Source organism: Ostrinia nubilalis, chromosome 4, assembly GCF_963855985.1.
Source record: "Ostrinia nubilalis chromosome 4, ilOstNubi1.1, whole genome shotgun sequence".
Classification (NCBI taxonomy): Eukaryota; Metazoa; Arthropoda; class Insecta; order Lepidoptera; family Crambidae; genus Ostrinia; species Ostrinia nubilalis.
In genome coordinates this window covers 7,852,144-7,869,322 of record NC_087091.1, presented here as the reverse complement: position 1 = coordinate 7,869,322, position 17,179 = coordinate 7,852,144, and the positions used below count along the sequence as shown (strand labels likewise).

Below are 17,179 nucleotides of genomic sequence, written 5' to 3'. Positions count from 1 at the left end.
GTCGCCGCCTCGGTATGGATGCTAGCGTCAGCGCAAACGGCGGCAGCGCGGCTGGCGAGTCTTCCTGGTCCTCCTGCGCCGGCTCACCGCTCATCGCAACTCAGTAACCAACTGTCACTCAGTAGCTCAGAATTCTAAACAATAGAACATCGATCACTCACCCACATATCCACGAGTGTCGCCGCCTCGGTATGGATGCTAGCGTCAGCGCAAACGGCGGCAGCGCGGCTGGCGAGTCTTCCTGGTCCTCCTGCGCCGGCTCACCGCTCATCGCAACTCAGTAACCAACTGTCACTCAGTAGCTCAGAATTCTAAACAATAGAACATCGATCACTCACCCACATATCCACGAGTGTCGCCGCCTCGGTATGGATGCTAGCGTCAGCGCAAACGGCGGCAGCGCGGCTGGCGAGTCTTCCTGGTCCTCCTGCGCCGGCTCACCGCTCATCGCAACTCAGTAACCAACTGTCACTCAGTAGCTCAGAATTCTAAACAATAGAACATCGATCACTCACCCACATATCCACGAGTGTCGCCGCCTCGGTATGGATGCTAGCGTCAGCGCAAACGGCGGCAGCGCGGCTGGCGAGTCTTCCTGGTCCTCCTGCGCCGGCTCACCGCTCATCGCAACTCAGTAACCAACTGTCACTCAGTAGCTCAGAATTCTAAACAATAGAACATCGATCACTCACCCACATATCCACGAGTGTCGCCGCCTCGGTATGGATGCTAGCGTCAGCGCAAACGGCGGCAGCGCGGCGGGCGAGTCTTTCTGGTCCTCCTGTGCCGGCGCACCGCTCACGCGCAACTCAGTAGGTCATCTAGACTCTACTGTCACTTATAATAACTCAGAACTCTAAACAACAGAACATTGATCACTTACCTACATATCCACGAGTGTCGTCGCCTCGATATGGATACTAGCGTCAGCGCAAACGGCGGCAGCGCGGCGAGCTAGTCTTCCTGATCCTCTTGCGCCGGCGCACCACTCACGCGCCACTCAGTACCCAACTGTCACTTATCGTAACTCCGTATCTCAGTAATTCAGAACTCTAAACAACAGAACATCTATCACTCACCCACATATCCACGAGTGTCGCCGCCTCGGTATGGATGCTAGCGTCAGCGCAAACGGCGGCAGCGCGGCTGGCGAGTCTTCCTGGTCTTCCTGCGCCGGAGCACCGCTCATCGCAACTCAGTAACCAACTGTCACTTAGTAGCTCAGAATTCTAAACAACAGAACATCGATCACTTACCCACATATCCACGAGTGTCGCCGCCTCGGTATGGATGCTAGCGTCAGCGCAAACGGCGGCAGCGCGGCTGGCGAGTCTTCCTGGTCTTCCTGCGCCGGAGCACCGCTCATCGCAACTCAGTAACCAACTGTCACTCAGTAGCTATAATTCTAAACAATAGAACATCGATCACTTACCCACATATCCACGAGTGTCGTCGCCTTGGTATGGATGCTAGCGTCAGCGCAAACGGCCGTAGAGCAGCGGGCAAGTCTTCCTGATCCTCTTGCGCCGGCGCACCGCTCACGCGCAGCTCCGGCACGCGGAGCTGGTGTCGGCCACTCATCGTAACTCAGTAACTCAGCACCCAACTGTCATATTAACCCTTATCCTCATATATCCCCGTCCTATGTCTTGAATGTCTCCGGGAGTAAACGTATCCAAAAATATTTGAGTGACTTTATTAAAGCTTTTACCATTCGTTATCTGTAATAAATTGTTTTTTGTTAGATTTGTGATTTACAATTGTGAATAAAATTACGGAATGTGTTGGTAAAATAAAAGGTATCAGTTTAAGCAAATCCTATTCTGTTGAAGTTATTAATATTAGATTTTACAGATAAAATACAATTTAAAATACATTTGTGGTGTAATCTTAGTGCCATTAGTGAAAATACGCATCTATGTTTCGTAGACCTTCGTTTTGAATTTTTCGTATTTTGAGTCAATAAGTTGCCAATCCTTGTTGCTATGTAAATTAAACGTAGGCATCATTCACCCAATATTTCTTAGTAAGTACCAGTGAGTTAACGTTATTTATAAGGGACATTAATTATCCAGAAATAGAGCCCATCGAATTGCGTCATATTTATCAAAGGTCTGACGTAGGCGATCATTATTTGAGTTTCGCATTGACATAAACCAAGAGGGAAGGTGCCGTGAAGCACCATCGTGGCATCCGCTTACGTAAGCGAAGGGTTACGATTTTATAGGGTTTCGTTAGTAAATAACCACTTGGTTTAATGCCGACATCCTGGACTATAGATTAATGCTATGTTTAAAGAACTACCTACTTTGAATGAATTTTTTTTTTATCTTGTTGATATGATGGTTAAACAACAAATTGATATGATGGTTGTCTTAATTCAATATTATTCATGAGAAATATAAGTGATAAGTTATTGAAAATCATTGACTTGTTTGGATTATAAATATCTGGGATAGTGAAACTATAAAAAATGTTCACAGATATTAATTTGAGTCAATGAAATAGTAATCAACGTAATATTAAAGAGCTATTTTGGATAGCATCAAATCATATAATCATCACGATACACTCATCAAGTCTGATGATTGTTTTGGGTCAGGATCATATTTCCTCGCCATTATTTAAGGTTCAATTAAAATTAAAGCGTGATAATTAACTGACCACATTGCTCTGGTTGGCCGTTATTAAGTGATTTACATCGTTAGTGAGTTGATAAAATAAATAAATACGAACAATAATCAGCATGACAGGGCTGACACACAGATTATATAATTTTGAATAAATTAAAATCACAATTACTTATTGATTTGCAGACGATGTTTTCTTACGTCTATAATATACATTACCTACTTAATTAAAATATATCATACATAATGCATGTTGTATGTTGCTATCGGTCTTAGTATCCATGATGAGATTGATAAACATCGCAATCGTTTTAAATCCATCGACAACTTTGTAATAAGTAACGTAAAATCTTGCATAGTTTTAGCTCTATAGTGCGACGTTCCGTGAAAAAGTATTGTAGATGGAGAAATGAGAAAAAAACCCAATTTTTTTTTAAAGAGAAATATTTTCTCAAACATTTATCACCAAAACCTAGATTGGCAGAACGGGAAACGTAGAGATAAGCAGCCGAAGTGCGACCGGAACAATTGCGCCATCTGTTGGCCGCTTGCCTAATACCTGCCCCGACCCTGGTCTCAGGGCTCGGTATTCCGTTATAGAGCCTGCCAGAACAGCCAGTTCCATTAAAAAAAAAACAATACATCGCCCATCAGCGCCAATATTGCTTACACTTTACTGAAGTTGGGATATTTTGATTATTACTTGGCCGTTCATCAAACAGGTCTTGACTGCTGGAGACAAAATGTCCCGACCTTAAATGACCGGAAAGTCTAAATACCTAAGCTCTGTCTTTATAAACATAATTATGCCAGAATAAACGTTTTGTCAAAAGGTAAAAAAACGTATATTTTACAATAAATTTTAAATGGTTTTCTTTTAGACAATTATTTTCAAAAACAGGAGAGTTCAAGCGTCTTTTCTTTTTCACAGATAAGGGTGAGTTATAAAGCGGATCCCAACGGTATCAAAGCCTGACATCAAATTGAAAGCAAACGTATTCGTAGATAGCAAAACTTTTCCGTTTTTAAGTGCGGGTCTTAAATAAACTGGCTTATCTCTCCAATCTATGGTTATACCGTTCCCATAAAACCGAATTACGTTGTATGAACTAAGGCAGTGTGATAGCGGACACCTTGAAATTTTACAATATTTTGTATACTGTGTTGTCCCCGCAGAGATTAAAAAAATAACGTATTAGCGGGAGTCATCAAAACATCTGTTTACAAGTTATTATTAGACAAACGACCCGATTCACTGAGGGGCGAGCCAAGAATACATTTAACTAGTGATGTTGTCTCTCTCTAGTTAATTGAAATGGGAACGAATGCAATACAAAGAGAACAACTGCAGCGAATGCATGCAAATGCAATCATTGCCACCAGATAGTGTCGATCAGCTGGACAAAACTATAAATATATCCAACTAGGTATACCAATTTGATACATATTTTTAGCTGCAACCCATAGTTGTTACTAATAAAGAAGTCTTTACACTGGAATTATTTTTAAAAGCCTATTTAGTTTTTCCGTTTAGATCTGTAGAGGCAGAGGAAAGAGAGAGATATAAGCCAACAATAAAATTTCATGAGGTAGAGTTCACACTAACTGGCAGACGCAGAATTTAAATAATAATATAGACCAATTTAAAGAGCGCCATATTCTGTAACTTACGTAAAATAATGTCTAAAAGGTCTCAAAAAGCTGGTTTAATGAACCAAAGGAAAAAACCAAAACAAAATAAAACCTTTACCTTTTTATGAATTTCATTCGCTTTTATGTATCAGTAAATAACTCAGAGTTATAACTCCTCGGTCATTTGCACGTCTTAAGTCCTTCTCTTAGTAGTAAACTGAACAATAAACTGTTGAGTGTTCCGATCGTTTGATCGGATTCCTTAAAGGGATCCCTCTGTAAATTCAGCCAAGTATTCGTAAGGTTTGATGTACACGAGGTGAAATCTAATAAATTATACCTAGGAGTATCCTTGGAAATTTTAGAAGGCACTATCTAGTTCCAAACTAAGCTAAACTTGTACTATCGGTACCAGACAACGAAGTTAAATACTTTTTATGGATAAATTTAAAATCTAGCTAGACCAATAAAACCGTTATTATTATGATGGATTAATGGATACGCAATTTGTATACGACATAATCTCTTCACCTTATACAAATAAATGAATTGAAAAAAAAAAATGTGTACGTACTTACATTGAAGCAATCTAACGCAATTACATCGGGAAGTATAAGTTTACGGAAAAATAGTGCATAAATCAATTTAGGCTTAAGTACTTGTCTGTTTGGAAATACAAGTTCCTTAATGAGAGAGCGGTCTTTATTATCTAGCCTAGTGTACCCACGGCGTTACTTCCCCTAATTTTGTTACCCTCGTAAATTTAGGGTGGGTTCCTACTAAATTTTGCAAAGCGAAAAGTAACCGGAGCTCATTAAGTACCTTAGCAATTAAAGGCTACATTAAATTTAATTACAGATATAAACGTTTAGCCATGAAAATAATTTTGATACAAAGAAATAGAGAAATATAATTTTTGCACAATTGGTATACTTATCTTAAATTCAGTGAATAAAACTTAATTCTTACTTATGTTAGAGTTTTATTCACATTACCTCGAAGTTCAGGATTCAATTCATAATCAACATAAAATTCCATACTAAAATTCCTACTCGTAGTTCAATTTTTCGGGTTGATTAAGTCATGTAAATTTAAAGCAGGCCATGAAGTTTGACACGAGGTTTATGGTCCCAGTTACTCAACAAAAGTTAAATTATGTAACAACTTTGCTCAGCAAGTTAGTTACAAAGACAAGAAATCCTACTTTATCTTAATTTTGCCTAGCTTTTGTAATTTCAGCCTTACAAAACGTTACTTCTGAAAGCGCCTCAGGTAGTCAGGTCTAACTGCCACTTTCAGCGACTAACCCCCCTCAAGTTTATGAGCCATTCAATCAGAGGCTTACTCGATCTGCTTCGGCAATCGAAAATAGATAGCCATCTTTTTGTGAAAAATATTCGAACAAAATGCGGACTGAGGGTGTGCCCTGAATATTATATTAAAGGCATCTGCAGTTTTGAAGTGTATTGTTCCTTGTATTACTGAAATATTGCTTTGTTATAACTCAAAATTATTTTAAGTACTGAATACGTAATGCTGTACGGTCCCATCCATGTAACGACAGCATGTATGTGGTAAGTATGTGATTAAAAACATAACCCGCCTTCTGGCGCAGTCTGGTAAATAAGATTCACTCCAATAACGCCTTTAAAATATTCAATGTTTTTTTTTACTTCCATTGAGGCTTCAATAGTTTCTTCCTTTAAAAAAGCTTTCGGCGGTTGGGTCTATAAAATAGGGAAGAAATTTCCACTAAGTTGGGTAAGGATCGCGATGTAGCACAAACTTAGGAGGCAAATGGTAATTTTGGCGTCGTATCTTGAATACTTGACAAATGATACCCACGACACGGGGTGAATTGATGGGGTAATCAATAAAGTCCCACTTTACATATAAGGACGGATTTATATTCTGTCAAATCTATACTTATAATAAATCTGTAGAGAGGCCAATTCTGTACATGAAATATATTTTCAAAATAACTATCAGGGGGTGATTAGTGATCGATACTGATGCCAAAAATGCAATCAGTAAAATTTTTGTCTGTCTGTCTGTCTGTCTGTCTGTCTGTCCGTCTGTCCGTCTGTATGTTCCGTATAGAAACAAAAACTACTCGACGGATTTTAACGAAACTTGGTACAATTATTCTTCATACTCCTGGGCAGGTTATAGTATACTTAGGAATTCCCACAGGAACAGGAATTAGCGGGAAAATCCTTTTGTATGAAAAATCTAAACCGCTTAAGTTAGACACTTGAAATTTGGCATGTAGGTACCTTAGTAAACTTAAAGCTTAGCGTCAATAGGATATTGCAAAATTCCCACGGGAACGGGAGTTAGCAGAAAAAAACATTTGTATGAAAAAATCTAAACCGCGTAAGATAGATGAAGGGGGTAAAACGGGATCCACGCGTACGAAGTCGCGGGCGGCCGCTAGTAGCTATTAAAATCGAGTATTATGGGTAAAATATGAGTGTTTGATAGGTGTTTATTGAGGCAAGTCACATTTAGCCTTTAAGGTTTCTTCCCTTTAAAGTTTAGCATGAAGCAAGTAGAATTTCATCAAGCTGCACTATAAAATCCAACTGATTGAAAATATTTTTCCATCTAGTTTATTGTTCTAATTGTGCCCTAAATATAGAATTTGGGCACAAAAAACAATAATCTCTTTCTTTTTCTGAAATCATAATTTTTTTTCTAAAACATTTAGCAAAGTTCATTTTAAAGCATTTGCCATTAAAATCAATTTACTACATAATGCAAGGCATGCGAATGACACCTGGATGCCAAGGTTGGTAACCTTCAGTAGTTATGGCGGGAGGGTGAGCGATGGCGTTATTGACCTTAACTAGAGCACCGGGTAAGGTAAGAGCTATAAAGGGCGGGCAGTTCAGGCATGTAGTGCGATTAATCGCAGATTGCGACCTTTGCGTGAGGGAGCGCCTGACGGCGGCGCGACACGCACAGCTGCTACTTTGCCGTTTCAAGTGGGTAGGCGTTCGGCGATCCTGATCGTTATTGAACGATCTTTAGGAAACATAAATGAGATAAAGAAAAACAATAGTTAGGAACTAATCTAATATTATTTTTATAGTTCTATACAGCTATATTTATTTGTTAGAGATTTAAACTGTCTGGTTTATTTCAACTATGTAGGTAGTATTCCAACTTTACAGTCAAAGATTAGATAGATACCCATTCAATTCACTAGGGATATTGACAAAGTTAGTTACTAGTCTTATTAATGTTGATAAGATTTCCAATTTCTATTGAACCTAGTTATTACCCTGGAACTCTGAGCAACCTTATTAACATTATTGTTACCTGCCTACGATAAATCCTAAACGTTCTTCAAATCATTATCTAATACAAAATGAAACTCCCATTCTTTCCTCTAGAGATTTAAAAACATTAATTTGCAATTTATTCCGTTTAATTTAGCACTTCAAATAAAATTGCAGAGATACTCTCCCGGCTTCATTTGTAGGTGTTTGTTGCTGCGGACCCCGCTGGGATCAATAAACGAAAATAATAGCGGATCGGCCGCGTCCTCAACCTTCGTCAAGACCTTTTATGCGAAGTTTTCCCTAATAAATTCGCTGGCCTAATGAAAACGCAAACAAAGGTTCGCACGGAAGCCCGATATATCAGGCCCTCGCACATGGACTCGAATGGGCTTCTATAACAATAAGCAATAACATTACCAACGTGTCATAGTCGCAGCTGACCTAAACCATAAGCTTTGTTACCAAACAACAAGGTTCATGTTACTAAAATTTGCAAACTAATACTGCGCACGTATCCACAATCGAATTCACGCGATTATCGTTGTTATGTCAACTGACCACAGTTGATATTGAATTTAACGCGTGTGCACAGATTAAATTATATTTAATAGAAGGTGTTGCCGTGAATATTAGTGGGCAAATCAAGTGCATGAAATGTAAACAAACAATGGCTGGCTGTTGGCAAATTTGCATAATCGCGCTTCAATTACAATTTATAGTAGCCGCTGGATTAGGCGCACCACCTCGTCGACGGCCATTTAGCTCGTATTCAAATGTAATATTTCTGCGAATTAAGGTTACTGGAGCTGTCATAATATAGGGACCACACAAGCTTGACATTTTTAATTTTTAGGTTATTGAGTAGAGTAGGTACAAATATTGTAATTGGAAGGTAGGTTAAATGAGCAACATGTACAGTCTTATTCCAATTGTAACAAAGACGTGTTGCGAACTTTTTGGCTGCTTTGGTGTCACGAACTATTTGACGCTGACTGTACATGACATGTGGCAATAGAGGCATGTTTGTAAGCTTGATAAATCGCGCTTACCATAAACTACATGAATTTACTCGTATTTATTACTCCTATTACACTACTGGTATTTGTCTAGTTTAGCTAATACATTGAAATATTGTAAGTACACGTAATATTTTTACCCAAATTGGTACCTGACAGAACCTTAATTACAAAAGACAACCTTATTATGCAACGTATATGGTTCTAACTCGGATGACCTGTATAGTTTCATGTGTACTATACCAGTAACTTCTCTAATTGAAATTGATTATCACAAATGGAACAGCTGCCATTCATCAGAATTAATGAGATCTCAACCTGTGTGTGACAGTTTACTATAGCGTAAGCTAGGAAAAGTAAAGGATCAACTAACCAAGTATTATTCTGTCTGTACGCAAGATTTCCGCAAAATCTTTGTGTACTTCTAGGAGAACAAAAATTTTTGGAGGAAGAGGAAGGACCACACATGAAAAAACAATTTTTAAGTAATTTTATTTATTTATTTTATTTAATTACCTTTATTAGTCTTACCCTTACTTACTTAAAATACTAAAAATATGTTTATAAGATAATCCGATTTTTCCGAGGCACACCGTTTGCGGAACACACAGCAGTGTTCCGCAAACGGTGTGCCTCGGAAAACGTGACTGTACCTTAATATGTAAGTCTGTGTACGAACTGTTAAATAAATAAAGTTAAACAAATTTTCTGTTTGGCTCAAAGGGTGACTGGGAAATAATGCCGTGTGGCATTAAGTTCATCTTTTGTACTACATATAAATAAAAGTTAGAGATAATTTATCTTCCGTAATGTAATATTGGTTAGGTAAATATTGCTGTATGTTTATAAGGCAGGTAATTCGGCACTGTGTCCGTATTACGAGCATTCTGGGAATGAACCCAGGCGTTAACTACCAATCGTTTGTTTCTGTTTGGTAAATTACAAAAGCCAAGCCGTAGAAAATATTCTTACTTGAAATTAAAACACTAAATAAAATCAACTAGCTACTTCAAGCTACAAGTTTCATCAAAATCCATGTTGTATTTTTTGTGAGAAGGGAGTATCAAACATCAAATCAAAACCAACTGATCTAGGTATTTTAATAGATTTGGTACATATTAAAACTAGAACAAACCAGTAACAACCTACATTAATTGAAATAAACTGCTTAATTAAGAAAATCGTGTTGACTACGATTTATTCTTGCATGGGAAGCAAGGAATCTATGTTAAGCCCGAGTGTTAAGCTAACACAGCATGTTATTGCTTGCGTAGGTATATTGATTCTGAGTTCGGTAAGATCAATGTTTGCGTAATTAAAAAATAATTTTTGTTTCATAAAATAGAAACTTCGTAATGCAACTAAAAGTACGGGTTGTTTAAAGCGATTATTTTACACAGAAGTAAATTAGTGAATAAATTGCAAATAAAGCATTGTATTAATTGCCAAAAGAGGTTTAAAATACTAAACTGAAATCGAACAACACTCGTAAATGTTATACGAGTATTTTATACGAGTTTTTAATAGATTCCAACATGCCTTAAAGAGAAATTAAGAAAAATGGTTTTTGATTCGGGTTATTGCCAATGTTTTAATATTTTTTACATGTTAATGTTACACAATAATCTAGATTCAGAGTATTTAGATTAGGTATTTTATAGCTTTCAGGTTTCGAATAATTTAAAGCCAATTTAGGTCAATTCTTATCGCAAACAGTTATGCGAAGAGTTAAATGAACAACCTACTTTACATACATACGAGTGACTGCCGGTCAAATAACCGATAAAAATAAAAATATTGGCAAACTGGTGTCTCTACATTGACTTTCAGGTTATTATAATAAAATTAGCATCTAGCAGCGGTACAAATAATAAAACAACATTATTTTTAAGTATAATTATGTCGCAAAATGTCTAAATATTTGTAACTATACATCAAGTTATACGTTTTACGTACGTTTTATAAATTACTATTTAATTTTGTTCAGCTAAGACTCTACATTAATAAAATTGTTTCCAAACTTTCCCATTGCATTATTTAATTCATTTTAACATGTTTTAATACGATACGCGTTTAAAACCTGTTAAATTAATTTAAAGACTATACAATATTGCAAATAATGTCGACTTTCCAATTACAATGCTAGTTCCCACGAGTTCAAGGCTTAGATCTTCCAAGTTTAAGGATCACAAGTTACAATTTATAGTTTAGTTCTGCTCTACAATAGCCTGCTTCGGGATAAATAATTAGATAGAACTACGTTACAGAGTGGAGCACAGGAAATTGTAACAACTTGGGAACTATTTGGACTGGAATGTATTTGAGAGGACTTTAAAGTCATTAAATATATCAGGAACCTTGGCCTTTACAGGGTCAAAGTGATAAAGATTTTCAATACACACTAGGCACCAAAATTAATTGATTGATGCTCTTCTGAAATTGGGTGAAAAGAGTCTCATGTGGTCTCTTGTATAGACGACCGCGACGACTCATCAAGCTAAATTCTGCGACTTCATATACCATGTATACTACAGTCACGGAATGAAAAGGTTCGTCAGTTTTCAAATTGATTCCTTCAACGAATCGCGAGCACATATTTACCTTTTGAAACTATGTTACAGAATAATCTCGAGTTAGAGAAAATAATCTTTAACTGTTCGTCAGTAAAGTTCAAAATTATTCAGATAAAAGTTGTTTGACGATTTATCTTGTCAAGAAGATTATTATGATTGATAAACTAAAACCTTCTTGTTGGTTCAACCTGCCATTATTGTTTCTATTAAATAAAAAAAACTATTGTCAATTGGTCAGTGTCATCATTGCATTGCACTGATGGGATAGAAAAATAAACAAGCAAAACCTTAATCGTTAGCAAACGTCATATTTATTTAAATGTTAGCAGCACTGTTTCTTGCACTGTTATGTTGGAAGGATTGACTCTTACAGTACCTAGTGCAAGCGAAAAATGACACTAAGGTGACGAACCTTTTTATTCTGCGACTGTACTTAATAGGTGCGATTTTTCTGAAAAAATATACAGGTTGTTTCCTGTAAGGTGTCAAGCCGAAGCCAGGTGATAGGTGAGGAGACAGGTCATAGTTTAGAAGTTATCATTAATTTTGTAACCTTTTAAAAATTTATGACCTAGTAGACTTTAAATATGCTAGCTTTGGCTTGACACGTTACAGGAAACACCCCGTATAAGTAGTCAGATATGCTGGCATCTGTAGGTACTACATGAAGCATTCATATTTTTTTGGAAACCTTTTGTACAAAGTCTGAGTTTTTTTTGAGTTTATTTTACTTTTCCTTGATGATACCAATTGCAGGGCTGCATTATCCCTTCCCTGTAATAATCCGGGAGTAGCAAGCGAACCCGCGTCTGACGTCATCAGAGGGTAGTGTGCGCAACCCTCGAGTCCTCATTTAATTTTATTACAGAGGCCATTTCTTCAACATTCACGTATATTATACACGCACTAGTTGTTCATAGTGACGAGTCATTAGTTACCTACATGAATGTACGAGTATAACCCTAATAGTCCAGTCAATAAAGCATTATAGATGGAAATCCGTGGAACACAATTTTTGACTTCGGGACTTTATTTAGACTAGTTAGGAGGTGAACATAGCAAAAGTCCCCGCCCTTAGCCCTTGAGCCGGCGGGGAGAGGGGGTTTAAAGGTACCACTTTTCGGTTTTTCGCCTAATCCTCGGAGACTATGCGTCCTAGTGACATGACTACTATGAACCAAAAAAAGCTTATTCAATTTGCTACAGGTGAGATAGTCAAGATTTTCTATATTTTGTATAGTTTTCGCGGCATCTGCTCTAGAAAGTCTGCAATATTGGAAATTTTATTTTTGTCTTACATGTTTCCATCAGGAGAAAATCGACTAAGTCAACATTGAGCTAATATTCTAGACATGCGGGAGCATGTTAAGCCTAGTTCCAGGGAGGGGACTGCACCGTGCGTATATTTAGACGAACCAATTGGAGTCACTTTTGACTCCCTATCACTCATAAAGTACTGTGCATTAAGACTTCAAATTTGGCTCATGTGTTAAACCTTCAAGGTCATCTGGAAGTGGTTAGAATTTGGTCTTATAGGTCAGTCATGTAGATTTTTAGGCGTCAATACCTTAATAACCGTTTGAGGTATATTTATGAAATTTGAAGCTGATGTTTATCTTGCAAGTCTCAACACATGAGCCAAATTTGAAGTGTTAATGCACAGTGCTTTTCGAGTGATGAGGAGTCAAAAGTGGCTGCAATTAGTTCGTCTAAATATACGCACGAGGCAGTCCCCTCCCTGGAACTAGGCTTAACATGCTCCCGCATGTCTATAATGTTTGCTCAATGATGATTTAGTCGATTTTCTCCTGATGGGAACATGTAAAACAAAATTAAAATTTCTAATATTACGGACCTTCTAGAGCAGATGCCGCGAAAACTATATAAGATATAGAAAAACTTGACAGTCTCACCTGTAGCAAATTGAATAAGCTTTTTTTGGTTCATAGTAGCTATGTCACTAGGACGCATAGTTTCCGAGAATTAAGCGAAAAACCGAAAAGTGTTACCTTTAAACCCCCCTCACCCCGCCGGCTCAAGGGCTAAGGGCGGGGACTTTTGCTATGTTCACCTCCTAACTAGTCTAAATAAAGTCCCGAGGTCAGAAATTGTGTTCCACGGATTTCTCTCTACACCGTCGTTAAGGCATTCATTGACTGGACTATAATGTGTGTACACTGTACATGATTATTTTATTTTTATTATATTTTATTTTATTTATGATTATGTCATAAATGGGTAGGTAAGAGTGCAGATAACACTCAAATTGTACGTAAACCCACTTTTAGAGTAAAAAAAATCATTTCAATTCTTATTTGGTACAGACGTATGAGTACTTATTTTAGGTTTTAGTTTTGAGTCTTTCTTTTATGCATTTTTCGGAACTAATAATTCTAATGTTCCAAAGAAAGACATAAAACTTCACGATTCGCTTAGGTATTCAAGTAATGGACTTCTTGTATAATTGTTATTGTAATAATGACAGTGGTTGTTTGTACGAAGTAATTTATTAAACTACTACGGTTTTTTAAAGACAATTTTTTGAAACTATCACTGTTGTAATAATATGTGAAATAAACTTTCTCTGTGAAATATACATACAAGCAAGCAAACATTATTATCCACTGTACGTAACTCAAATATAAATAATAATACATTTCGGGCCTTGTCTAGTTACGAGTAGTTTGCTTACGCACACGTTGCTAATGAAACGTAAATAAGACAATAACATTTAATGTGAGCTTTTTACCACTCCTATTATTCTAATTAGATTGTTAGCGAGGCAGTGATTACGTTTTGGCAGGCATGGCAACAATGACGTCATTGTTTTAATGCCATACGAAATGGGGGACATTCACCGCTGAAGTTAGTTTACTTCATTGTGGCATGTAACCTTGGTTTATTATAAAAATTATGTTAGAGATTTTCAATTCGCTTGTGATAAAAACCTTTATCTTTTTATGTTTTTACTTGATTTGTTAAGCAGTTTAGACAGCAACCCCGCCGTCCGCCGATATGAGTCGTCGACTTTTGACATGATATCAATGTCAATAGTCACAGAAAGACAGACACTGTCGTACGACATATTTCAAAAGAATCATGTTGACGACAGAAATTGTCGTCGACATGATTCTTTTGAAATAAGACCTGGTTTCCACCAAGCAGAGTAGGAGAAATGGTTTTGTTACATTTCATTCTCTCAATTACATTCAATCTGAATGACATCTGATTGGTTGTTTAACATATTTCTCCGCTCCGCTCTGCCTTGATAGGAACCAGGCCTAAAGCAACCGACATCAGGTCCCCGCGCTTGGTGTGTAGAGTCCTTTAGGTACCTACATATATCTTAACAACAATCGCCGAAACCACTTAACTCCAGACTATCTCGTCCATTTAAATAATTTCACAGCAAAATATGACGTTATATTTCGCAAGGAACAAGCGTAAACCGCTCACATGGCAACCCATTAGTTTCAGAGTGCATTAACTTTGATCAGATTGGACATGTTTATGATAACACTTGCATTTTCAATTACAGTCTACACTTACATTCTCCAGAATGTGTTGATGGACTTGTTATCAGGGTTGCCTCGTAAAAGATGCTATCTATGCCAACAAATTATAAAATGTGATTTATTTTATCTTGTAATTTAAATGGAATTGGAAGGCTACGTGCAATGGTGAAAATAGATTGTAAGCGTTTGTTCATGACAAGATAATAATTTTATGATGCTTGGAATTGATTGGATAACAAGGCTAAAACTCAAGCAAAGTTTTAAGCTTATGATTGGTTGATTTTTTTAACTATTTGGACAATTCACAGGCTTGTATCTTCTCTTGAGTGTGATTCATGGATTCAGGTTAATTTTCACTACGGCCTCAATGGGAAAAACTGAAGAGACACTATTATAAGCATCACACTCGCGAAATTTATTTGTTTCTTTTTCTGTCTGCCAATGGTATTACAAATAGATAATATTGTAATATTCTAAGTTAATTTTCACTGCCATAAAATTAATTGAATGTTTATCGCCTGCAATTGTATTCCAATAACCTTAAAATTGTATATGACTTCCAGTTATTGTTACATTTTCTTACATAACAAGGCGGTTTGAGATGAGCGCCAACAGCATTATTACAAAACACTTATCTACTCGACCGCAGACACATCGTCGTATCGTTTTAATAGTTTTGCGTCACGCGATCGTAGAATAATTACGAAACTGGCGGCTCAACAACCGCGTGACGTTTCGTTTTTTGTATCCCTTATACGTAGGAATGTATTATTTAGCTTAATGATCACAATTTTTCCTGATGGAACAATACAGACGAATCTTAACTAGGCGCCTTCTAAAGATTCGAGAAGGCACTATGTGACGTCATGAATTTGTAGTGCAATTGACTATTCGTGGAGTATTTACTTAATTAGCTTGGTGATCACACTTTTTCCTGATGAAACAATACAGCCGAATCTTAACTAGGCGCCTTCTAAAGATTCGAGGAGGCACTATGTGACGTCATGAATTTGTAGTGCAATTGACGATTCGTGGAGTATTATTTAATTAGCGTTATGATCACAGTTTTTCCTGATGGAACAATACAGGCAAGTAAGCTAGGCGCCTGCTAAGGATTCGAGGAGGCACTATGTGACGTCATGAAGTTGTAGTGCAACTGATTATTCGTAGCGTATTATTTATTTAACTTAATGAATTTTTTTTTCCTTATGGAACAGTACAGGCAAGTCTTAACGAGGCACCTGCTAAGGAGATACTTATGTGACGTCATGAAGTTGTAGTGCAATTGACAATTATAGCAATGTTTTAGATAAGATCGCCTTCTGTATGAAAAGTATAATAATTCTGCCTATTTGCACAACATTAGGTACTCATTGCATCTTTTATGGTTTTCATGATCACAGCGATTAATAGAATTGGACTCTACCAATTGAGGAATATAGCTGAACTAGGTACCTTCTAATATCAGATAGAATTGGACTCTAGCTGAACTACCTGATAACAGTTCACAATCAATTTAGGAATCATTACGTCACAAAACATTGACAAGCCACAGTAGATATCGATGCCTCCTAAGTAAATAATCGTAAGCCACAAAATATCAATTTTGATTTTATAAGCATTTTATAATTACTAAAATACGTATTATCGAACCCGCGAACAAAAATTGCAATATCATTTAAAATAAAAGATTTTTCACACGTATTCAATCGTATGTAATCCACGATCGCAACGTATACTATCGTAATGTCCTGTGCGATCGTCTACAGGGGAGAAGCGGTTTGGTTCACCGCTAGCGAGCGCATACTATTAGGTAAGTAGTAATTACAGTTTTCCTTTTGGTGTTGAAAATTGCCTTATATTTTGTTACTAGCTATTCAAAACTATAGTAATTAACACATAAGATTCTTTACGTTCCTTTTTTAAGCTAACAAAGTATCGTATGTTTTACATACCATGATAAACGTTGTCAATTAAATTTATTTTTTATCGTATGTAATACATACGATTATTAACGTGGTTTGTTTTCGTACGTTTGATATTGTATGTGCAATTTAATATTGTTTACGTTGGTAAATTGAGTATTTATTCCTATTGTAACGTTTAATTACGATTTTTTCGTCTTCGTTGTGAAGTTAAATTATATTTTATGTTTGTGTTTTTTTAATATTTTCAGATTCGCCATTGCCTGAAGGAGCTGATTTAATAGAAATCCAAGCATTTTCTAATTTGATCTCCAGTGATTTACTTAGTGATGAAGGTACTTCGATCCTACTAATATTATAAATGCGAAAGTTAGGATGTCTGGATATCAGGATGTCTGGAAATTTGTAACTCTTTCGCGCAAAAACTACCGAACAGATTTTGATGAAACTTTACAGTATTTTTGTTTATAACCCAGAATAACATAACATTAGGCTATAATTTATGACGATCTGTGACAAACTAAATTTCTTTAATTAGTGACATTTTTATGTATTTTTATAAGTACCTAATCAATAATAGGTAAAAAGCTTTATAACTAAA

General features: G+C 36.7%; 1 protein-coding gene across 1 annotated transcript in view; it reads right to left on the bottom strand.

The window, feature by feature from the left end:
- Window positions 1–17,179, bottom strand: part of LOC135088579 (3',5'-cyclic-AMP phosphodiesterase) — a 474,744-nt gene that overhangs the window by 274,067 nt on the left and 183,498 nt on the right. The window lies entirely within an intron of this gene.